Below are 27,000 nucleotides of genomic sequence, written 5' to 3'. Positions count from 1 at the left end.
TTTATCATTTTTGATGCTTCTTTTTTTGAGGGCAGTCATGAGGAGTGAAGTTGCTTTATGACTCCTCTCTTGGTCATCGTCTGCTTCTTGGTATTTTCTAAGAACAGTATGATAATGAGCACCACACACTATCACACCTTGGGAGCACAGGACCCAGGGTTTATCTTCTTCAACTCTCCCTCCCAGGGTGAAAAGATACCAGAGATCTTCTAGAATGCACCTCCCTAGGCTCACAATCTAAACACACTAGATCCAAGATGTTTGTAATCTTTTTAAGTGTCTTAGAACCCTTTGGCAGTCTGGCACAGTCTGTTTTTAAATGAATGAAAAAAAAAACCCACAGAAGGTGTGAAGGAAACAAATTATGCTGAAATATAGTTATCAATGTATTTTTAAAATAAAGGTTCATGGATCCCAATTTAAGAATCCCTGACCTATAGGATGATTTCAGAAAAACCAAGAAGATTTACATGAACTGATGCAAAATGAAGTAAACGGAACCAGGAGAACATTGCACACAGTAACAGCAATATTGTGTGATGATCAACTATGACTGACTTAGCTCTTCTCAGCCGTACAGTGATCCAGGACTATTCCGAAGGACTTATGATGATGAAAATGCCATCTACCTCCAGAGAAAGGACTGAATGCAAATCAGAGCAAACTTTTTTTTTCCTTTTTTAAAGTGGTTTCTTTTTTTCTTTTTTTTTGGTATGTGTTTTCTTTCACCACATGACTAATATGGAAATAGGCTTTATATGACTACACATGTATAACCTAAATCAAATTGCTTGCTGTCTCAGGGAAGGGGAAGGGGAAGGAAGAAGGAGAGAATTTAGAACTCAAAATTTTTTAAAATGAATGTTTAAAATTGTTTTTACATCCAACTGGGAAAGTAATAATAAAATATTATTTTTTTAAAATCCCTGCTCTAGAAAAATTTTAGTCTAAAAAGGCAGTGTCGTAAACAGAGAGCCAGCCCCATAATCAGGAAGTCCTGGATTCAGATCTCACTTCTGACACATACTGGCTTTGTGACCCTGGACAAGTTACTCTACCTCTCAGCTATACAGACAATTTTCTAATCCTACAATTAGAACATGCCCACAATCAGTAGTAGAGTAAGTACTTCACTGGAGCTCCCTACACCAATGAAATCATGATTCAGTCAAAAAATCATTGTAGTCTAGTAGCATTACCTTTCCTCCTCCTGGCTAATGTTGGAAATTCTTCCAATATACCAATAGGCATATGGTTCTGTCAATAATCATAGCCTAAATGACGGCAGCCCTTCCCCCTCAGGGCATCCATCTGATTAATAAATTAAAACTAAGGTTTAACTAAAAATGTATCAGTCCTCTAAATCTATCAGTTGGTAATCAAGACAAAATAGACAATATGAGAGGTTTAACCTTGTTCTAAGTCTGTATCATCTCCCCATCAGCACCACCCCTCTCAGAAGAAAGTGGGCCATGGAAAACACCACTTTTCTACATAAGTATATCCAAGTGACAAACAGCAAGATGTTTTCTATCGACTCTCACAAAAGAACATAATTCCTGGATCCAAGATCTGACTTTATCTAATGTTCAGGTAAACCTTGCGGTCTGAAAGAAACCATGTGCTTCTGGGGTAGTGGGTTTCTTAGAGGTATCAAACCAAATAAACTGAGTCACACATAAATACTAGCATATACTAGAAGACAGTAGAAGATGATAACATTTTTATATTTAGATTTTTTCTAGAAAAATTATTCTTGTTTGAATCGGTGACTTGTCATAGTATTTCTTTGTGGAAGACCTTGAAGCTGTATGATACTAACCAAAATGATATAGCATGCCAAATTCTAAATGTGGTTGGTTTTCTCTGTCCTTCTGATAAACACTGTGTTCCTAAATTGTAACTTGTAAACTGTAGCTAACTAGTAACTTCTAATATGTAAAACCCTACAGAATGAGGTAATTTCTAGAACTTTCTATGAGAATTTTTCACAACATCATATAAAACTCAGACTTCTTATGTCAAAAAGAGGACACTTGATTGATAAAGAGTTATCTCTATCAGGCAACCCTGCTTCAAATTATTATCTCAATATTTTCTGATAAAAATCTTATTTCTGATAGAACTGAGCACAAAACATAATCTCGAGTGACTCAGTTTCATACCTCCAAGGAACCCACCACCCCAGAAGCACATGGCTCCTTCAGACCACAAGATAAAAAGTCAGATCTGGGATTCAGAAATTGTATCCTTTTGTGATAGTAGAAATCTTGCTGCTTGTCACTTGAACATGCATATTCAGAAAAACAACATTTATTACCCATTTTCCATTACCCAGTTTCTTCCATGAGAGTGGCAGAGCTGATGGGGAGGTGGTATAGGCCTGGAACAAAGCTGAACCCTTATATTAAGGTCTTTCATAATCAATTAGATGCAATACATAATTTGATTGCAATTACATGCAGTACATAATATAGGTGATTGTTGGCTCTATCTAATGTTCCCAGATATTGCTAAATAATAACATATTATCATGCCTACTTGAATCTATATAGTTCTAAATTAAATTAATTGTATATTGTCCCCTTGAATATTTCTTACCTTTTCTCCCATATATGTGGCATGGTTCCCACGTATCTTTCCTTAGTTTATATACCCAACATTCACTTTAACCCACTGGGCCTAAAGTCCCACGTGGAGTTTCTTATCACTTTTACTGAGTTCAGTCCATCCTTCCTCCATCTCCTATAATTTGCTGTGAATTCCTCAGTCTCTCCCTTCCCCAAAGCCATAATTAACTTATGATGAACTGCTCAAAAAAGTAGCTATGTTCACCTGCAACACTATAGCAAACTCACCATATCTTTAATCATCCTGATAGATCAAATGAGATAACACGTAACATGCTTTACAATCCTTACAGCACTGTATCTGGTACATGGCAACTGTCATTACTATTACCGAATTTCACTGCATAATAGTTGTAGATTTTATGCCAATTTTTTTTTTTTTTGCGAAAAAAGTAGAGTATGACCATTATGTGAAGCTTTAAAAACCATTGCGCCAGTACTACTTAAAAATAATTTATTACTAACCTGTCTTTTGTACAAGATTAGGATGCACAGAATACTCAAGAATATACATTAAAATTGAGTACTGACAGTGCACATAACGCTGAGAATTCTAGGCTCGTAGCTCACAATGCATGAGAGATCAATGTATGTCCATATGCCACCTTGTAAGCAGCATGATGAACAGAATTATATCATGAAACGATTATGTGATGAAAGATACAAACCAGTTTTTTGACTGAAATAAAAACAAGTGCAACAATTATGTGGTGGTGCAGATTATGTGGTGAAATACGGTATTATTCCATATTATAAAATGTTATTATATATTATCATTATAACACCTCTACAGTAGCACAAAAAACTTGTAGCACAACCCAACATAGATCGCCTTTGTTGTGTCCTGCCTAATTTCCAAAGAAATATCCACTTAGATAACTTCAACTCTAAACTCATTACGTAACTTTGTAGGTGTTCGCTAATAATCGCTAGTATTTATATCGTGAATTAAGGTTTTCAAAGAGCTTTACAGAAGTTAAGTGACTTGCCCAGGGTCATACAGCTAATAAGTGTCTGAGGAAGGATTTAAATTTGGGTCTTCCTGACTCCTACTCCCTTGTTCTATCCACAGTGTCATATAGTTGTCTAAAGAGCTAGCTTTTATGCAGCACTTTAAGGTTTGCAAAGTGCTTTATGTGTTATCTCATTTGTTAGATTCAACTGAATTCAATTCAGCAAAGAATTATTTTTTCATTTGATAGTTTTTTTTCCCCAATTACATCTTAAAACAATTTTTAAACCTTTTTTTAAAGTTCCAAATTCTATCCCTCCCTCCCTCTCTGCCCCCCTGCCTGAGATGGTAAGCAATCCAATAAAGTTTATATATATTCAGCAAAGAATTATTAAGTGTCTGCTATGTACAAGGTACTGTGCTTGGCATAAGGGATACCAAGACAAAATCAACACAATACCTAGCCTCAAGGAACTTACATTCAGCTGAGGAGATGCCAAATACATACAGGTATACAAGCTGATGTCATTAGAAGCAAATACTAACAACTGAGGGATGAATGGAGGCTTCATGAGGAAATGACATCTGAGCTGAGCCTTCAAGAAAGATAAGTGTTCTATGGGGAGGAGCGAAGAAAGCAGTCTATTTCTAGGCAAGAGAGACTGCTGAGGTAAGTGCATAGAGCTCAAGAAACTGCTAGTAAACTAATTTGCTTGGAACATAGAATATATTAAAGACAGTATGGCTAGAAATTAAGGTGAGCAGGTATGCTGGAGCCAGACTGCAAAAGACCTTGAGAGCCAAATTCAGTTTATATTTGATCCTAGAGGCAATAGGAAGCCATTGAAGGTTTTTGATGAGGAGAAAGGAAAGTGATTGTGACCACATGACGTGGCAGTTGTATGGAAGATGGATTTGAGAAGACAAAGAGTAGAACTGGGGAGATGAATTAGAGGCCAGCGCCCATCGAGAAGAGAGAAGGGACCAATGCTAGAGATGTCATAGAAATGAAATAAACAAGACTTAGCAACTTAGTCGGATGAAGGAGTTGAGGGAGAAGGAAGAGTCAATGATAGTGAGGGAACAAAGATAGGTACCTTCAATGGAAGCAGAGAAGTTTGGAGAAGGGACAAAGATAATGAGATAAATTTTAGACACATTGAGTTAGTTTCTAAGGGGACATCCAGGTGGAATTGTCCTATAAGTGTTTAGAGATATAGAGCCAGAGCTTAGGAGAAAGATTCAGGCTGGAGGTATAGAATTAGGAATCTTTCATGCAGAAATGGACTTTGAAATGCTTGTTTTGGCATCACATAGAAGATTAACATGACCTCTGAGCAAGGATTACACACATTTGTGAAATATTTCAAATTTTTACTTGCAATATGAGCCATTTAAAGACCAGTAAGCTTCCATTAAAAAAAAATTATCATTGAAACCATTGGAATAGATAAGATCACTAAGAGTAGAAAACAAGAAGCAGCCTTAGCGTAGAACCTTGGGGCACACCCATACTTAAGAGGTACGATATTTATGATGATCAAACAAAGGAGATTGAAAAATAGTGGTCAGACAGAGAAAGCAGTGTCAGGAGAAAGAAGTGTCATGAAAGCAAAGGATACTTATGAAAGAGTATATAGGAAGAAGGGGTAATGAATGGGGTAGAAAGCTATAAATCAAAATAGTTAAGGACTGAGAAAAAGCCATTTCAACATTTAAGTAAGAAGGACTGGTGGAGTCAGAAGCCAGATTGCAAAGTTTTGAGAAATAAATGGGTTGTAAGAAAATGGAGGCAGAGAGTGTATATAACTCTTTCTATGAATTTGGCACTGAAAAGAAGAGATACAAGACTTGTATATACTATACAACAATAGTTTAGGGTGTTTTGAAAGTGATTTTAAGTGTAATGGCTACTTCATGGACCCCTGGAAGGCAAGACTGTGCTGAAAGTTTCATAAGGAAAAATAGTTTAGACCCTATATAAATGTGTTGGAATTTATAGTCTTTACTCATATTTGGGTGAAGGCAGGTACTGAACTACCTTCAAGATAGACTTGAAGGATGGCAGATTACAACAATAAGGTTCTAGAAAGGGTTATATATCTAGATGGTATGAACCTTCCCCTCTTACTATCCTACTCCCACCGCCACCCCAGAAAATAAAATAAAAATGGAGAATGCAGAGTGGCTTAGTCCCAAGCAGGGGTGCTCTGGATGCAGCTCTTAAAGTCTAAGGAGATCTATTATTAAATTTTCAGTATGAGCATTTAAACAAATAGTACAAAGCAGGTCCTGATTCATTGTTTTGTGAATTGTCAATACTTAAGAGAGTGACAGAGAGAATTTTAATAATGTAGATTAAATTTAAAAGTATGTCATACTTACAAGGTTTGGCGTTTTTTCTTTGCAGAAAGCCAGTTGTTAAACAGAGGTCAGAGCTAGGAGCAATGGGTGGCAGTAACAAAGAAGTAAATTTAAGCTTGACATACGGAAAAATTTTCCACCAATTAGAATAATCCCAAAGTAGAATGAGATGTCTTGGGGATTCCTCTTTTGGCATCCAGCAAAGGCTAGATCTCTCAGTTACATGCTAAGGAGATTCTAGTTTAGGTATAGGTTGGACTAGATGGTCTCTGAGGGTCTTTCCAATTCAGATTCTGTGATTCTGAGGGAGGGTCTAGAAGTGGCAGAGGGAATGAAGGGGTTTGGTTTCTTCTGTTTAGTAAGTAATAGGGCGCAAGAAAAGAAGTAGCCGGCCCTGAAGAGTGAGGTAAAGGATTCAACCTCTGCCAGAGAAAACCAGGGTTCTCTGAATGCCAGAAGATGGATAGTATATGAGAGAAGGAAAGCAGCAAAAATGAATGAGCTTGCTCATGATGTAGTAAGGGTTCCTGAAGGTGGGATGAGAAGACTGGAGATGGGGAAAGGATAGGAGAGATGAGAGTGGAGGGAGATAGCAACAGAAAGGACCTTTCTTTCCCTTCAGGAGAAAGCCACCCAGAATCATAGAGAACAGGAGAGCAAAAGGTAGAAATTTGCTAACCACAGGACTGGTGGTTTTATCAGAGTTTCGTCAGAGAACTCAAATGATTGAATTGGAAGAGGGTGTCCAAGAAAACTGAATGGTGAAGATACCCAATGGTAGTGCCACATTGATGAAGAAGGCTTTTTGCTTTGGTCAGCCTGCTACAAATCACATTGTTGGCTTAGTTTTGAGTTCAGATCTCTAATGCAAGGATTCTTAACTTTTTTTTGCATGGACCCAGTTGGTAAGATGGTGAAGCCAATGGACCCCTTCTTCAAATAATGTTTTTAAATGCATAAAGTAAAATACATAGGATTAAAAAGGAAACCAACCCATACTAAATATAGTTATCAAAATATTTCTTAAAAACAAGTTCACAGATACCAAGTTAAAAGCTTCCATTCTGAGGGATTTGCAAATTTTCTCATTTTCCAATACCATTGAATCACTTTAACTTTCTTTTTTTTTTTTTACCCATATTGTCTTAGTGTAATCACATAACAATCCACCCAGGGACAACCAGTAGCTAATTACACAGTCACGGCACAGCACAAGTGATACTATTTCTGTCTCAATTTATAAGTGCCCTGTCAGCATTGAAACTATGCACACACTTCCTAGAAACATTCTGTATTTCTACATGATTATTCATTCTCATGAATCTCTAAAGAGTTAACTTCACTACTGATGACAGAAAAATTCTAAAGTTTCAAAAGGCTTCAGAAGAGTTAAATACTTGACATTAATGCTTTATCAGGATCTTCAAATTAGTCAATTTACTACTGCTATAGTCGTCTGAGAAGAGGTTAATAGAAAATGAAAATTATTTTGAGAGAAGGCAGAAGACAAAGGCTTCCATATCATAGAAAGCACTTCTCCAAATTGTTTATCTCTCACAGACATAAGAGCATTGTAGATACAGTTTTATCTATCAATGCAACCTTTCCTCCAAGAATTTAGGTGCCATTTTCTTGGTATAATGTCAATTCATGAAATTTAACTCATCAATCCACTCTGTATAGTAAGGACAGTAATGACCTTGAAATCTCATTCTAGGTAAAAGGTAATTCTGTGGAAACCAATTTAGCTTTGTCCTAATTTCACCATTTAAAAATGAAAAATAAAGTAAAAAGTACTTTTCAATGGAAATTTTTGTACCTTGACTAATTGTACCTAAGGAACACAGAACCTGTCGGGCTAAGTGCAGTTAAATTGATTTATTAATGTCTTTGTAAGGTTAGGTCAAAATCATCCCATTGATTTTAGCCTAGATGTCTTAACTTGATGAAGACATGTCTCAGTCAATGATAACTGCCATCTATATAGTGGTTAAAGGTTTGCAAGGTGCTTATTATCACAGAGCTTTCTCACAAAATCTCTGTTCAATTATTCAATCATAGATTTTGGACTAAGTGGGAAAATTGCGGAAAACTCTTTGATGAAATGAAATGTCACCAGACTAGAAGTCTGCTAGGGGGGTGCAGTGGAGGGGGTGAAGTGCAGCAGTCTGTATAAAAGCATCATTACCCAGAATGGAGAATTTTCCAGAAATTGAAGAAAGTATGAAGTTCTAGGTAAAATCCCCAGTGAAGAAACCACTTGGAGATGAGGGGATGGAGAAGAAGAAGCTGTGGTTTTGGCCTCAGCCAGATCTCCTCCCCTTTTTCCCTTTGGGGAAGGCATTTCAGCTTCAAAAAGTCCAAAGGATGTTGGACTTCCCATTTTCCCATTGGTGTCCTAGCTCTCCCCTTAGGACACAGCAGTTTCCATCTTTCTATCAGTATCCCAAATAGCACCCCTGGATCAGCCAGTGACAAATGTCTGTGTTGGGATCCATGGAAAGATGAATAGAAATTTACTGTGCTTAAGGGGATTGAGCCAATACATTTAAGAATTACCCCTAGTGCCTCAGGGTTACTTTGGAGCACTGGCAAATAAACTTGTCTGAAAAGGAGGTTAGGATAAGGATATCCCAGAGATTATATGTGTTACATTTGTTAGCCTTTCTTCCAGATAATAACTCATAGCTATGTAGCACTTTGAGGTTTATAAGATATTTTTCTTAAATCAGCCAACATTATTATCATGCCTACTTAATTCACGTTTTTCAGATGACAAAGGACATAAGAGACTTGTCCAAAGTCATGAGGTTGACACATAACAAAGTTAGATTTTGAACCCAGGTCTTCTGACTTCTGGTTATTTTTTTCTTCCATTTGCCTTTTCCAAAGTTACTAAGGCACTGAAAAAAAACCCTGATATTCAACTGTTTCATCTCCCATCCTAGGCATGGGCTTAACCTGGACCTGTGATTTCACTGACTATAGGGATCTCCAGATGAGGGACTTCCTTCTACCAAAAAAGTGCAGATATCTGAAACTATTTGAGGAGGGGGTTGTAGGAGTAATGAAGGGGATAGGTGACTTGGCCAAAGTAAAGTCAGTATATGTCAGAGGCAGTACCTGAACTCAAATTTCCCTGTCTCCCAGGAAAACTCTTGATCTGCTATATCATGCTACCTCTCCTGTCATAATGCTAATTACAAATCTGGATTTGGAGAACAAATTAAGCATTTATCATGTAAAATCAACAAAGATATTCTAATGTGCTGTTTATAGATTCAGAAGAGAATAATTTACTCCTTAAAGACTACATTTGATTTTAGAATAGTTTGCAGGAAAATTTGTCCTACAGCAAGGAAATAAAACGGGTTCCGATATCCAAAACCATCAATATGATTCATGTAAAGCCTTTGCAAATACAGATATGGCCTAAATCTCTCCCTGCTACCTCATCCCCATTCAGGTCTAAACCACAGTCTCATTGGACAGAGGGATCAGCCACATGTTGCCATGGTAACCAGAGCAACCTTGTTAAAGTTAACAAATAAAATTATCTTGCCGAAGCGATGTCCCCAAAGGATCTTATTAAATCAAATGAAAATAATATCCCAAGGCTCTTTTTTTTCCTTCTGAAAACCATCTTTCTTTGGTTTACCAAAACGTGTACCTTAAAGGTGACAAAGAGCTACATTTGCTATAAAACCTTAGGTGACTGTGTGATTCTACATAGGAGAAAGCCCAGGTTTGGTTTGTTTCCTTGGTGTTAGATCATATTGTTAGTGCTTGGATGTTGCAATTAATTTCCACCTGTCTTTTCTCTGTGGGGGTAGAAAGAAAGTCCAAAAGAAAATCATAATTCTTAAGGGATTTTTTAAAGGACCCTGGTTCCTCTCCCCATCCAAACCACTCACCTCTTGGGAAAAGATGAACATAAGACTTTTTGAGCAAGGCAAACATTTTCTTTCTCTCTCTTTCACACACACACACACACACACACACACACACTCACACACACACACACACATACACACACACACACATACCCACACACTCTTTCTCAGTAAGGAGCAGGGAGCCTAGGGTTTCTGTGTGTAGCTAGAGACTCCCTGCCAAGCTAAACAATGCTATATGCTCAAGACACCCTGTGGGAACTTGCAGGAGCAGTGGGAGAATGGGCTAGTCGTTTTTTTTTTTCTTTGAGATGAAAGCTGGTACACTTGTATCCTTTTTGCCCCAAGATTAATGTGTTTCATTTACCAGTGTGTTACAAAGCTCAGTAGGATATAGGGCAAAGAAAATACTGTGTTTCTACATCATTTTACCTTCCCTCTCCTACCTTCATTGTCTACCTGCAGATGATACATGGAAGTGGACCACTGACAATCAAAGGCAAATTACCAGTACTCTAGATGCATTACCATTTAGTGCAGCTTAGTGAGGCACCCCATTTTGAACCCCACATCTCTGTCTGACACTGTGGGTTTTGAAATGCATGAATTTTAAATGTAAGCTGCCTTGACATGATAAATTTATTCTTGTGTTTCCAACAATCCTGTTCATGAGTGAAAAAACCAGTTAGGAGGGAAATGAATCACAATATCATGAATTTATTTGAGGAAATTGCATAGAGGCAAGGCTTTTTTTCATATTATGAAAATGGGCCTAGAAATATTCATTTATCTCGTGATCATACAATGGGAGGAAAGGGGCAAGTAGGGGGTGCTTAAATGAAACTGACATGGGCAAGAACTGATAAGGGACTGACTGGAGATACTACAGACCCTTTACAACAGCCTTAAGATCCAGGCTTGGAGTTTGAAGGATTAGCTAGAGAGGATTATCCCAAATAGATTACATTGCCAGCCCATTTACCCCTACAGAACCATATGCTTCCTGTGGAATATAGAAGGCATGTCCACCACTACTGCCACCACTGTTGGCTGACTGCAGAGTCAGCTTATTCATGAGGGTGCAGTCAACCAAGCCTCCTACTGTCTAGTGCCTAAAGATCAGAAGTTACCATCTGGGAAGAACTGGACAGTGTACCTCCAAAAAGGGGGGCTGAATGGGACCACTTCCCTTAGTGATGGGCAATTTCTTGTGTTCATCCTTTGTTTCAAAGAGGACCATGACATCAGAGAAATGATGACATGACTTGCACTTGACTTTGTTTTGAGTGAAGGAGGGCTGTGCAAGGTCACCAGCCTCACTTTTTCCTCCTGAGCCATCTAGGTCCAGTGACCAGATATTCATCAGGATGACTGGAGATGGCCCAGGATGCAGTGGGAAACCTTGACCTTTTAGGCTAAGACCTTTTCAGATACTCACTTAAAGTGAGGTAATGCCCATTCATTGAATATGAGTGTAATGCAACATGCTTTAAAAATGACTATGAATAGGTAATGAAAAAGGGAAGATTTAGATAAACCAATCCGAATAATGTAAATGCAAAGAACAAAGAAATGAAACCCTATTAATTATAACAACTGAGGTTGGTTAGGTTCTATAGGAAGGTTACAATCCAAACATCCACCCACCCACACATTTACAACTTCCCAGTGTTGTTCTTAACGATCTAGCGGAGACCCCTAGTGTTTGCTTTTAAATTACAGTTTAGTTAAAAACAAAAAAATCAAAAACAGGTCGTTTGAGGAGAGGTTATGTTGGTATTTGCAAAAAGATAATGCTAGGGGTCAAGATTCTGGATGAATCTCATTACAAATCAATTTTTATTGGAGATAAGGTCCTTCACCTCACCCCCACCTACCCAACTGGGTGATTTCTGAACAATAAACAGGGAGAGCTTTAAATGACTTACTCTTTATTGATTAGCTTTTCCTATCTTTTATTTCTTAAGTGAGCCTTGTCCTAGACAGTTCCCTTATTTCATTTTCATTTTTCTTCTTCCTAGATGGATGCTCTACATCAAGAGCAGTAGACATCTTTTGGTTTCAAAACCATCCTTAGGGGTGTGCTTTGAACAAGGAGTTGTTTTTCTCCTTTGAAAATGTAAAATTGACCTATGTCTATAAAACATTTATAGCAGCTCTTTTGTGGTAACAAAGAACTGAAAATTGAGAGGGATACCCATCAATTGGGGAATGGCTAAATAAGTTGTGGTATGTGATTGTGATGAAATACTATTGTGCTATAAGAAATGATGAACAGGATACTTTCAGAAAAACCTGGAAGGACTTATATTAACTGATATAAAGTGAGGTGAGCAGAACCAAGGGAACATTGTACACAGTTAACAGTGAGATCATTTTTATTTTATTTTAAATTTGTGGAATAAAACAAGAATTTCATAACACACTATAATAAAAAGAAATGATCACTCATGAAACTGCCAATGCTTTATATACAACTTGCTATTGCTTTTAAATATACAATAAAATTATAATGTAAATTTTTCCCCTTTTTTCTTCCCTCCACCTCCCCTCCTTCACCCCTACCTGAACAGTAGATGGCTACTACTAGACACAAATATGGTAAAACCTTTCTATGCATACTTCTGTTTATCAGTTCTTTCCCTGGAGGCAGATAGCATCTTCCTTCATATGTCCTTTGTATTAATTTCGGCATTTATAATAGCCAAAATAACTTATCCTCTCACAGTTGTTTTTAAAACAATATTGCTGTTGCATGACAATCAACTTAGCTATTCTCAGAAATACAAAGATCCAAGACAATTCTGAAGGACTTATGGTGAAAAATGTTATCCACCACCAGAGAAAGAACTGATAAAGTCTGAGAGCAGATCAAAGCATACTATTTTTTTATTTTATTTTTGTAGGGCTTTTTTTGCTCTGTGTTTTCTTTCACAACATTATCCATACAGAAATATGTTTTACATGACTACACATATGTAACATACCTTTAAAAATGTAAAATTGTAACTTTACTTTTTATATAACAGCAACAGTGAGATGTTTGCTTTGGGTTAGTATCGGACATTATGACTTGCTCAGATGATTCATCTAAATTGGATTGTTTTTCAAGAAATTATATACAGATCCAGTTGTAAAACACTGGCAATGGCATCTGAAATAGCTAAATGAAATTAGAAATAAGTAGAGAAATAAAGAACTACTATACAATTGCTGGCAGGAACATCTGGGGCCACAATTAAGCAAAAGGTCAAATTGGAAAAAATGGGTTAGGAAGATGAACTATGCTTGACAATGTGGCAGTTGTATATCTGATGTCCTAGAACCAAATTATATGCAGAATATTTTTAAAATTGCATAGACCTTAAGTCATGTGGAACTGAAGAGGAATCTTGCATAGACTGGGCATTGTATATATCTTGACATAAAGTATTTTTAGCTCATTATAGGAAGGAATAAATTAGCTTACAAGGCAAACAAACAGTAGGGGAAAGAAGACATAACAGAATTAAATGTAAAAACTAATGAGGTGACCTAATTAGAAATAGAGAGGCAAGGCTTAGCAATATAATATGAAATATGATTTGGAGGTAGAAAAATGTAGAATTCAATTATCAGAAGTGGACCAGAAAAAACGTTATTAAATCAAGGCAAAGAGGACCCTGCTAACTTGCAGCAAAGGTTATCTAAATCGTAAGAGATAGATAAAGAATTGGAGAAAATGGAGTGGTGACATCAAAGGAAGGAACTAAAATAAGAATTAGAGTTAAATGTGATTTCAACTTGCAACCTGGTAAAAATGGAAAAGAGAAGTACTAGACACTAGATGATCAAGTCACAAGGAAAAAAAGGCAGAAATAGAAAGGAAAAAAGAACAGCTAAACATATCCCATCCCTTAACTGCTACTAAGCCAGTAAAAGTACTACATAACACAAAGACAGGCCAAGATTGTGGCAGAGTATTAACTGACCTCAGCCCACAGCCCACTGGCTCCAATTTCCAACAATAGCAGAAAGCTCTGTCAAAAGTAGAAAGAATAGCTAGGGAATCTTTGCAAATAATTACCTGAACCAACGCAAAGTTCTCCTCTTAACTGCTATAACAAAAAGCCTTCAACAGGAACCAATTTGATGCAGGACCAGCAACCCAGGCGATAGAAATGTAAACCTTACAGGGCTTTTGGGGTTAAGGAAACAGAGAGACAGACACTGGAGAGATTTGGGGCTGCTGGAAGTGTAGAGCCTCACGAACTTGCCTGAGGAATAAACGTCATGGGTCTTTATCTAAAACAAGAGAAGGGGCAAGCTAAGTCATGCTCACATTCAAATGAGAATAAACTCATCTAGGTGCCAAAAGGACAATGGGGGTGGGAGTGGGGGGATGGGAATCTAGGAACAAATTGGAAGAGAAAAGTAATTAAACCAATTTTTTAAAAAAGGTATAGGAAATCTTTATCAGGTCATAGATCTAGTGCTCAGAAGTCATCTAGTTCAATCCCTTCCTTTTACAGATGCAGAAAACAGAAGTTAAGGAACTTGTCCATCCATAGTCACACAAGTAGTTAGCTTCACACCTGAACCCAGGTTCTGTGGTTCCAGAGCCAGGGTTCTTTCCACTGTACATAATGTAATCTTGTTCATAATAGAAATTGTGAAAGGGCCCACTTCTGTCTAGACTGCAAGTTTATTCCTTAATGCGGACTGGAAACACTGGCAGAGAGTCTTGATACACCCAAATCCCTTAAGCATACTGGGGAAAGGTGAAATATAACATATCTTGCTTTCCAGGAATTTAAGGCCAAGGGTAGTCCATGTCATATTAGTACTGACCACAGGAAAGACCATCTAAAAACAATTTTGCAATGAATGAAACTCTCTGAGGAGATAAATCTTCTCCTGGATTTGGAGAGATTTTGAAAGACTTTCAAGTTTAATGTAACAAATGCCAGCATCTAGATATTGATTTAGAAAAGGAATGAGCATGTAATGTATATTTATTTGAGAGACTTGATAGAGTTTCCTAGAAGATGAATAATTTGATGTTATGTTTTACATTTTAGTTTAAAATTTAAAAACAATATGGAATTGGTGGATTTCAAAATGATACTAAAGCATAAAGGATCCACCAATGCAGATCAAAACATGCCTATGACTTAGTAGCTCAGTCTTTTAGAGTTGCCTAAGATGCACAAAGGTTAAGTGATTTACACTTCATACAGATCTTAAGTCTGAATCTGAATCTTCCTGACTGTAAGTTGAACACTCTATACTCTATACCATGCTGCCCCTTCAAAATTATAATTGGAAGGAAAATAAAGTCTAATTCAGTACATTCTACCAGTTGTTAATAATTGTGAAATCTGTCTTAAGATTCCTTCCATTGTCTTCTTAGTCTATGTTCAATGTGGGCCCTTTTCACATATGATTTGAAATAAAATTATTCATCCATGGCACGTTTCATTGAGAACAGAAATTGATGGGCAACACTACCCAATCTTTGAAACTGTGACAAACATCAATGTTAAGCACTGTACCCTGTGTGTATATGTATTTTAAGCACAACCAAGATGTAGTACCAAAATTTGAAAGCATATGCATTTCAACCATACAAAAAATTTATCTGGTAATTCAACGATACTATATATGACTTTAACATACACACAGAAGAAACATTTTTGGAGAAGACTCCTTTAAAATAGCATTTTGCTTGACCCAGTCAAATTTTTCTTATAACTAACCAATCAATAAATATTTATTAAGTACCCATTATGCACTAGACATTATGCCTCCCCCTCTCTTTCAAGGTAAATTCTGGGCATGATTTTAAAGATCCCTCAGTGCCTGCAAAATCTTAGCATCTCAAGCATGAAACTCTTCTGTGTATACTTTAATAGTCTATGTGCTATGTCCAGTTGTCTTTATTTCTTTGGTACTATTTGATACTATTTCCATTTCCTCATCATGCATAACAAGGATTGTGACATCAGACTGCAAATGTGGTGGCTTAACTGTCATTGATGAAGAAAAGACTTTGTTTTAGGAAAATAGATTCCCTTCCCCTCCCATTTTCTTGTTTGCTATATTCCTCTTACTTTTCTCCTTAAAAACTTTCAAGATGGTCTGGCTTAATTGGATCTCTTTTCTGTAAACTTATTTTTCATTTCATTAACTGTTTTGGAGGTTGGAGTGCTCATGATCTTCTGTCAGCCTCCTCTTTAAGATTTTACAAAAGAATTTATATGCTAAACTAGTGCAACCCTAGGCTGTCAGATCTCTCCACTTGGAAAGAAATTAAGTTTGCCAACTAAGGTGGTTTTTAGGCCTTTTTAATTTTCTTGTTGTCATATTGATTTATGCCAGAAAATCCTTCCTTAGGAAATGGGGGTGATCTATGTCAATATCTGTTCTTTTATTCATTTCCCATTTGAGGACATCAATAATTTGTTTAATCAAGTCAGATTAGAATTGCCTCAATAACATACTGTAACTTTGAATTTTTATTCTTTCAATTTGATATTTATTTCTATCTTTTCTGTACTATGTTATGGTATGATCAAAAATGGGTAATGGTAGCTGATTTGGAAATAGATCTCACATCAGTCAACAATTGTTTCTTCTGTCTTAAGATAAAAATCAACTTCATTTTTGTGGTATTATTCTGTATTCACCACATCTAGGGCTTCTCAACTCTTAAAAAAATTCTTTATGATATATAGACATGAGTTTTTTATATAGTCTATAAGCCTTTAGCTTATCTCTTTTCCTACTCCTAAAACATGTTTTCCAACATATTTTTTTTTCTCACTTATGCCCACCTTAACACTAATTGTAGTTTAATTCGGAGGGTCTTACCACATTCTTAGTAGAATTCTCTACCTTCTCTTTTTTGTTATCATTGTTGCATATATTGGCAAATAAGCTGCAGTTATTTTCACAGGGGTCATTTGCAAATATTTATCACAAAGTTAATATTAGATGACCAACTGTAGCATGAAATATTTCTCATTGCCTTAAGATGAACAATAAAAACTATTCCTTTGTTTTAATCTTCAAAAAGGACCTCCAAGCCATTTTTTCATTTAGCTATAACTTCCTTTTATCTTCTTGTTTCATTTATAACAGCAATCTCAAGTTTGAGATGATTCAGTTCCTCCAAAAATATGTCCACTCATTGGTCACTAAACAAATACCTCACACTGAGAGTACTAATAGTTAAGTTAATGTTTATAGACCCTAAGCTCAGGAATTTCAATGAACAAAAAACCTTATTTCATGTAAACGAGGGGAAAGCCGTTCAAGTTGAACATTGGGTGAAGTTTTAATTCTGGAAATGATGTCATAGTGAGAACACCTCCCAATACCTATAATCACGTGGATAATGAATACTTGACATAGTTCACTATTTTTAAATTATTCTTTCATAAAAACCTCCTTGTATTTTAAGATGTCCCTGCACTTATATATTTATATATACTTATATGTAGTATACATAGTATATGTGTATTGTGTATATACGTATACATACATACTTATTATATACTTACCATATATTTACTATAATGTTATTTTGAAAATCTAATACCTTTCTCTCTTCAATAATTTGAAATAAACCTATAGAGCATCTTCATAGTTTAGCATAAGAATCTTCTGCACATACTTTGATCTAAAATTCTGAAACCATTTTAATTGAGAACCTCAGGCAAATGAAAATGATAATGTGGATTTTTAGCTAAACAGGTAACAAAAGTATGTAGAGGAATTTTATGCTTTTGCTTTGATCTCCTGTAAGCAACAATACAGAATTTATAAGGGTAAGAAGCAGAAATTGCCCAGGGAAGATGAAATAAAAACCAACATTTCTTATGTGCATAAAATCTAATTTCTATGGAGTACATAAGGCATTATATTGCATTATAAGTAAGCAGATGTTGAATACTAAGGAAAATTCAGCAGGGTGTGCATAATATAGAATTGGGGAAACCAGGGGATGAAAACTAGAACTGCATTATACATTTTCAAGTGCACAAAAATGAAAGGAAATGTCTTTCAAACACACACACATACAACCATTTAATATGTGCTCATACAAAATGCTCAGTCAAAACAAGATATTGCACTGAAAATTCAATTTTCTAGGTTTATTTTAGGGAGGTATTCTTTATGTAGAGACACTGTCTATGTAATCCTTGCCTTGTTACTAAGACATGTGATCATGGCAAAACTATTGTGAAAAAAAAACTAATGATGGACTCAAAAAATGGAATGTAGAGAATTAATGTAGTGATGGGTCAAGGACTAGTTTCCTTTTGATAAAAGACAAAGGAAATTTTGCCTAAGGTGATAAATAGTTGAATAGAGAACAAATTGAAGATGTAAGCACCACCCAACTATCCCTAATAAAAAAAGGCAAATTGAAGTAATTCTGAAGCCCTACCTCATTCCCTTGAGTAGGGTCAAATTGTTGACATTTTTAACTCTAGAAAAGAAGGCATTGGGAGGAGTTTGGTCCTCTACCCTCCAGCCCTCCAGACGGGAGAGGAGACTGAGGGAGGTGGAGTCATCAAGTTTTGAGTTAGCATCCGGGTGGTGAATGTAGAGGTGATGAGCTTCTCCTGGGAGGGCCTCTGGTTCTGTTGAATTTGAAACCAGGCAGGGTGGCCTCTGAGCCTAACCAGGCACTCTCTATAGCAAAGATCAAACAATGAGAGCTTGGGGGTCCCAAACAGCTCAGATGATAAACAGAAGATAAGCTCCTTCCCAGCTTACAGCAGAGAACAGGAAGGAACTGCCCTTGAATAAGGTCAAGTTGTGGACACTTTTCTTCCTTCTTTTGCTGCCAGGTGTCAACTAAGCATTTGAACTGGCCTGTAATTTAGAGTTGTAGGGGACCTTAGAGACTAGTTCAATTCCCTCATTTTACAGATGAAGAACTAAGGCCATGAGAGGTCGACTAACTTGCCCAGCATCACTCAGGTTTGAGTTAAATTTGAACCCAGATCGTCTTACCTCAAAGCACAGTACCCTATCTACCTTGTAGCGCTGCTTCTAAGATCAAGGAGCCAACAAGAACACTTTGCCTCTGAGAGAAGTGGGGAGGGAGGACAAGGAATGGTCCTTTTTTTTATAGAAGAATTAAACAAAGCGTTTATATAATGATGCTTCCTACAGAGGTATCTGATCAGCAGCATGAAGGAGGGAGGTTGAAGCTAGTTGGAAAGGGGCAGGATCCAGAAGACCTAACTGGGTAACCTACATATAAAAACTCCCAAGATCAAAGGGAAAAGCAGTATCTCCCTGATTCTCAGTGGAGGGAGTCCAGGAATTATTTGTGGGTATTTCACAGGAGGGTGTGGTGTATGTAAGGACATGTACTTGATCTAGTCTTACTGACAAATTGGATCTAGGCACTGAACCCAGAACCCCAAATTGTGATGTATGTTGTTTCAGGCGATTTGTTTTTTCCACTGCTGGAATGTTCATTTTTTAAAGGTTTTTTTTTTTTGTTACTGCTGTTTTTCCTCAAATGTCCTGAACAAAACTGCAATGTTTCCTTGAACCTCTAATTTTATGCTGAAAATGGGTGGTCTTCCTTATAATTTTGCATATTTACTATGACAAGAGCTTATATTAGTTGCATTGTTTTATCCCTTGTGATTATTATTTAAACTACAGTTAGTGAAATGGGTGTTAGATCTTTGGAGCCTGATGAAATGTGTTAATCTCCATAAAAGGACTTAGGTATTAGAGAGACTTCCTGTGTGCAAAGGTGATTTAAGAGGATAAAATCCAAGCTATTATTAGCCATATAGAAAAATGTTCTAAATCATTCATTGTTGTCATTTATTTGCTTCAGTTGTGCTTGACTCTCTGTGATTCCATCTGGGAATTTCCTGGCAAAGATACTAAAATGGTTCACCATTTCCTTCTCCAGTTCATTTTAGGGATGAGGAAACAGGTAAACAGGGTTAAGTGATTTGCCCAGGGTCACACAGCTAGGAAGTATGTGAGGTTAAATTTGAACTCATGAAGATAAGTCTTTCTGACTCCACTCTATCTACTGCACCACCCAGCGGTCCCTAATAGAGAAATGCAAATTGAAGTAATTCTGAGGCTCTTGCCTCATACCCATCAGATCAGGGAAAATGACAAAAAAGGAAAATGATAAATGGAGGGGCTGCAGGAATACCGGCACACTTAGGCCCTGTTGGGGATTTGTAAATTGGCTCAACCAACTGCATGGCAGTTTGGAACTATACCCCAAAAGTCACTAAACTGCACATATTTGTTGACCCTGAAATACCACTACTAGACATATATTCAACGAAAGAGGAAAGGACCTATGTGCACAAAAGTATTCATAACAGCTCATTTCATAGTGTCGAACTGGAAACCAAAGGAGTGCTATCAATTGGGGAATGGTTGAACAAGAACATGAATGTAAGACAATACAACAGGGACAGGTTCAGAGAACCCTGTGAAGACTGGAATGAATGGATGCATAATGAAATGGGCAGAACCATGGGAACAAATCATGCATAATAGCAACACGAAGGACAACTTTGAATCTTTAGACTTCTGATCAATGTAATGACCACCCATGATTCCAGAAGACCAATGAGGAAGCCTGCTACTGTCAACCCTAACCAAATGACCAAAGAGCCATAGCAGCTCTGCAACTGCTGTTAACCTGTGTGAGCACTCTGGTTGTTTTTTATTTTTATTTCTAGAGTTATCAAAACCACAGTTAACTCTAAAAATAAAATAAAATAGAACAAAATAAAACCAAAGAACTAACAGTGGTTATAAGCAAAAAGTTTTCTTTATTCCATTGGAGGAAGGAAACCAGATGCATGTTCTGGGCCTGTTGCCCCCTCTTCAGCAGGAGACCTGCTTTAGTGTGGACCAATCTCAATGGTTTCTCAGTGAGCTGTAGCCATGACAATGGGAAGTAATAGCAAAAATGAGACAAGTTTGATTCCTAGCAGGACTTCATGACCAGAATATGAATACTACAGATGCTTGTCCAAGCTCAAGGACCACCTAATGCTGGTGTAGAACAATTCTGGGATTTTGCTGTGGCTTGAGATCATCCAGAGGGTGAGCCACAAAGGATTATTGTTATGTTAAGCTATTGATACAGCTTGCTTACTGGGCCTAAGCTCTGGAAAACAGGGTGTCTCCCTAATAGGAAAAATTGGAGTAAAAGGAGAGAAATGGTCTTGGCATGGAGATCCTGATAATACCTATCTCCCAAAATAAAAGTTATGGACCCAGGGCTCAAAAGAAGACATCTGTGACATGGCCAGTGAGAGAATTTGTTTTCTTTGACAATGCATATTTGTTCCAAGGGTTTGGTTTTACCTTCTTCCAACCCGGTTTAAGGTGAGGTATGAGGGAGAGAAAATACACATTTGTTAATTTAAAAAAGAAAAGTTATTTAGTTTTTTAAGGCATCCCTACTTAAAGTCCTGAAGATAAGGAAAATGGGGATGGCTTTCTTGGTTCTGTGAATAATAACATGGTGGGAAATCAGATACTTATCAATGCTACAGAGAGGCAGACTGAGCCCTTTCTGCGGTCTATACATTGACTGAATCAATGGTATATCCCAGCATCCTTAGAGAGATAAAAATTGAGAATAGTGAAATGAACAGAAGCAGGAGAATATTGTACACAATAGCAGGAATATTGTACAATGAAAAATTTTTAACGACTTACTTATTCACAGCAATGCAGTGGTCCAAGATGATCCCAAATGACTCATGATGAAACATGTTACCTGCCTTGAGAAGAAGAGCTCATGTTGCCTGAACAGACTGAAGAATACTATTTTTCACTTTCTTTTTTTGTGGTTGTTTGAGTCTTTTTGTACAAAATTAATGTTTTACATGATTGCACATGTATAACCTATATTGGATTGCTTACCATCTCAGGGAGGGAGAAAGAGAGGGAAGAAGAGAGGGACAAAATTTGGAATTCAAAATTTTTTTTAAATGTTAAAAATTGTTTTAATATGTAATTGGGGGAAAAATATCATTAAAATTAAAAATGGACCTTTATTTGATTATTTGACTCTCACCAAGCTTTTCTATAAATTTGCCTTTACCTCTACTACTTCTCACCATTTTTTATGAAAAAATATTGTTAATGTTTTTTATTACCTTCTTGGGTAAGGTTTTTTTAAAATAATATTTTATTTTTCTCCAATTACATGTAAAAATAATTTTTAACATTTTTTAAAAGTTTTGAGTTCCAAATTCTGTTCCTCTTTCCTTCCCCTCATTCCCTCCCTGAGACTAAAAGCAATCTGAAATAGGTTATATATGTGTAATTAAATAAAACATTTTTCCACATTAGTCTTTTTGTAGAAGAAAACTCAAACCAAAAGGGGGGAGGGGAGAGAGAGGGGGGGAGAGAGAGAGAGAGAGACAGACAGACAGACAGACAGACAGAGACAGAGACAGAGACAGAGACAGAGAGGATAAGAATATGAGAATAGCATGCTTCAGCCAGTGTGATGTTTAAAAAGCATGAGAGACAGTTTCTGGGTAATTAATCATTTTATTAATAATGCTAGCATTTTACTAATAAAAGAGTCAGTGACACTCTCAAATGCAAAAGATGAATCATGGCAATGGGTTCACAATTTATATACCCTTGTAAGAATGGGTGTTCCTGAGGGTAGCAATCAACTCTTATGGATTAATAATTAAAAAATGAATGTTATAATAAGAAGTGGGCTTATTCCAATGAAGGTCTTGAGATATGTGACACTGAGCACCCAAATCTTGGTCAAAGAGACATCAATTTCCATATCACCTGTCTGACAAGATTGAGAATGCATATTTTCCCAGATATGTCTGAGTAGACACAATGAGCAGGAATCCACCCATTCTCTTATACTTGGAATTTCTTTACTCTCTTGAATTTGATCTTAGCCTAGCTGACTGGGTAAGTCCTGCCCAAAATTCCTCACATAGGTTGATTTCTGGATGAGGAAGTAGAACAGGGCAAAAACCTTGATTCTAATTCAATAACTAGTTATCAAATGTGAGATAAATAATCATTTCTCTCAGTCTGTTTTCAAATACCATCAACTCTTTCTCTGGAGGCAGGAAGCATTTTTCATCATGAGTCCTTTGGGATGGTCTTAGATCATTTTATTGCTGAGAATAGCTAAGTCATTCACAGTTGTTTATTGCTGTTACTGTATACAACCTTCTCCTGGTTCTGCTTACTTCACTTTGCATCAGTTCATGTAAGTCTTTCCAGTTGTTTCCTGAAATCATTCTCATCATTTTTTATAGCACAATAATATTCCATTGCAATCATATATCACAACTTGTTTAGTCATTTTCCAGTTGATGGGCATCACTTCGATTTCCAATTCTTAGTCACCACAAAAAGAGCTGCTATGAATATTTTTGCACAAATATGTCCTTCCCCCACAACCCCCCTTTTTTTTAAAAATTTCATTGGGATGCAGACCTAGTAGTGGCATTGCTGGATCAAAGGGTATGAGCAGTCTTATATCCTTTTTGGACATAGTTCTAAATTGCGCTCCAGGATGGTTGAATCAGTTCACAACTACACCCACACTGAATTAGTACCCCACATCACCTCCAAAAGTTGTTATTTTCCTTTTCTGTCATATTAAGCTATCTGATAGGTAGGAGATGGTACCTCAAAGTTATTTTAATTTGCATTTCTTTAATCATTATTGATTTTATTTTTGCATTTTATTTTCTCCAATTACATGTGAAGACAATTTTTAACATTTATTTTTTAATAAAATTTGAGTTCCAAATTTTCTCTCTCCCTCCTTTTCCTTCTCCCTAAGATGGTAAGCAATTTGATATACCTTATACATGTGCAATCATATAAAACTTATTTCCATATTTGTCATGTTATGGTAGAAAAAAACAGAAAGGAAAAATTATTTAAAAATAAAAAAGTAAAATAGTATGCTTCAATCTGAAAGATTCCATCCATTCTTTCTCTGGATGTGAATAGCATTTTTCCATCATGAGTCTTTTGGAATTGTCTTGGATCTTTATTGCTGAGAAAAGCTAGGTCAATCATAGTTGATCATCATACAATGTTTCTGTTACTATGTACAATATTCTCCTGGTTCTGCTCACTTCACTTTACATCAGTTTATGTCTTTCCAGATTTTTCTGAAATCTGCCTGCTCATCATTTCTTACAGCACAATAGTATTCCATTATATTCATATATCACAACTTGTTTAGCCATTCCCTCAATTTCCAATTCTTGGTCACCACAAAAAAAGTTGCTGTATATATTTTGTACATATGAGTCCTTTACCCTTTTGTATGATCTTTTTAGGATACAGACCTAGTAGTGGTATTGCTGGATCAAAGGGTATGTACAGTTTTACGCCCTTTGGGCACAGTTCCAAATTACCTTCCAGAATGGTTGGATCAGTTTACAACCTCACCAACGATGCATTTAGTGTCCCAATTTTCCCACATCTCCTCCTACGTTCATCATTTTCCTTTCCTGTCATATTAGCCAATCTGATAGGTGTGAGCCAATCTGATACCTCACAATTGTTTTAATTTGCATTTCTCTAATCAATAGTGATTTAAAGCATTTTTTCATATGACTATAGATAGGTTTGATTTCTTTATTTGGAAACTGCCCTTTCATATTCTTTTGATCATTTACCAATTGGGGAATGACTTGTATTTTTATAATTTAATTCAACTCTTTATATATTTAAGAAATGAGGCCTTTATGAGAGATACTCGCTATAAAAATTGTTTCCCAGCTTTCTACTTTCCTTCTAATCTTAGTTATATTGGTTTTAATTGTGCAAAAATATTTTAATATAATCAAAATTATCCATTTTACATCTTGTAATATTCTCTGTCTCTTGTTTGGTCATAAATTCTTTTCTTCTCCATAAATCTGAAAGATAAACTATTCTCTGATCTCCTAATTTGCTTATGGTATGACCCTTTATGTCTAAATCATGAACCTATTTTGACCTTATCTTGGTATATGGTATAAGATACTGGTCTATACCTAGTTTCCGCCATACTATTTTCCAGTTTTCCCAGAACTTTTTTTGTCAAACAGTGAGTTCTTAACCCAGAAGCTGGAGTCTTTGGGTTTATCAAGCCGTAGATTAAAACAGTCATTTACTATGATATCTTGAGTACCTAATCTCTTCGATTTATCCACTACTCTATTTCTTAGTACCAAATAGTTTTGATGGTTGTTGCTTAATAGTATAGTTTTAGATCTGACATGGCTTGATCTCCTTAATTTGCATTTTTCATTAATTCATATGATATTCTTGACCTTTTGTTCTTCCAGATGAATTTTGTCATTATTTTTTCTAGATTTATAAAATAATTTTAGTTATTTGATTGGTATGTATGGTATTACTTATTACTGAATAAGTAAATTAATTTAGGTAGAATTGTCATTTTTTATTATATTGGCTCAGCCTACCCATGAGTAATTGATATTTTTCCAGTTGTTTAGACCTCGCTTTATTTGTATGAAGAGTATTTTGTAATTGTGTTCATATAGTTCCTGAGTTTGTCTTAGCAGGTAGACTCTCAAATATTTTATATTGCCTACAGTTATTTCAAATGGACTTTCTCTTTCTAGCCTTTTCTGTTGGACTTTGTTGGTAATATATAGGAACTCTGATGATTTATCTGGGTTTATTTGATTTCCTACAACTTTGCTAAAATTGTTAATTATTTCAACTATGTTTTTAGTTGATTCTCTAGGGTTCTCTAAGTATGCTATCATATCATCTGCAAACGGGGATAATTTTGTTTCCTCACTGCCTTTTTTCATTCCTTCAATATCTTTTTCTTATTGCTAAAGCTAACATTTCTAGTATAATATCGAATAATAGTGGTGATAATGGGCATCTTTGTTTCACCCCTCATCTTACTGGGAAGGCTTCTACCTTGTCCCCATTACATACAATGCATGATGATGGTTTTAGATAGATACTACTTATTTTAAGGAAAGTTCCATTTATTCCTCTCTACCATTTTTAATAGGAATGCGTACTGTATTTTGTCAAAAAGCTTTTTTCTGTATCTATTGAGATAATCATATGACTTCTATTGGTTTTATTATTGATAAGGTCAATTATGTTGATAATTTTCCTAATACTGAACTAGCCTTAAATTTCTGGAATAAATCACACCAGGTCATAGTGTATGATCCTGGTGATATATTACTGTAATCTCCTTGCTAATATTTTATTCAAAATTTTTGCATCAATAGTCATTAGCAAAATTGGTCTGTAGTTTTCTTTCTTTGTTTTGGCTCTTCCTGTGTATCAGGAATTTGTGTTGTATTTGTGTTGTAAAAGGAATTTGGTAGGATTCCTTCTTCACCTATTTTTACTAATAGTTTACACAGTATTGAGATTGTCTTTAAATGTTTAGTAGAATTTGCTTGTGAATCTATCTGGCCCTAGGAATTTTTTTCTTATGGAATTCATTGATGGTTTGTTTAATTTCTTTTTCTAAAATGAGGTTATTTAAGTATTCTATTTCTTCTTTTAATCTAGGTAATTTATATTTTTGTAAACATTCATCCATTTTGCTTAAATTGACATATAATTGGGCAAAATAGTTCCTAATAATTGCTTTAATTTTCTTTTCATTGGTGGTAAATTCACTGTTTTCATTTTTTATATTGGTAATTTGGTTTTATTTCCTTTTTTAAAATAAAATTTACCAGTGGTTTATCTACTTTATCACTTTTCCCCACAAAACCACCTTCTAGGTTTATCAGTTTAAAGACTTTCTTTCAATTTTATTAATCTCTCCTTTGATCGTCAGGATCTCCAATTTGGTGCTTAATTGGAGATTTCTAATTTGTTTTTTCTAGTTGTTTTTTTTTTTTGGTTGCATATGCCCAATTGATTGATCTTCTCTTTCTCCTTTTTACTGATGTAAGTGTCTAGAGATATAAAGTTTCCCCTAACTACCGCTGTGACTGTATCTCATAAATTTTGGTGTGTTGTGTATATTATTGTCATTCTCTTTGATGAAATTATTGATCGTTTCTATGATTTGTTAGTTATTCTTTAGATTACTTAATTTTCAATTAATTTTTAAACTACCTTTCCACTGCCCTAATATATTTTTATCATATTG

At 35.9% G+C, this 27,000-nt stretch overlaps 1 pseudogene; it reads left to right on the top strand.

Moving 5' to 3' along the window:
• Positions 1 to 4,859: 4,859 nt before the first annotated feature.
• On the top strand, positions 4,860 to 4,958 carry LOC140530587 (U6 spliceosomal RNA; annotated as a pseudogene).
• The last annotated feature ends 22,042 nt before the right edge of the window (positions 4,959 to 27,000 follow it).

This window comes from Notamacropus eugenii, chromosome 2 (assembly GCF_028372415.1).
Source record: "Notamacropus eugenii isolate mMacEug1 chromosome 2, mMacEug1.pri_v2, whole genome shotgun sequence".
In the NCBI taxonomy this organism is placed as follows: Eukaryota; Metazoa; Chordata; class Mammalia; order Diprotodontia; family Macropodidae; genus Notamacropus; species Notamacropus eugenii.
This window is presented reverse-complemented; position numbering and strand designations above follow the sequence as displayed.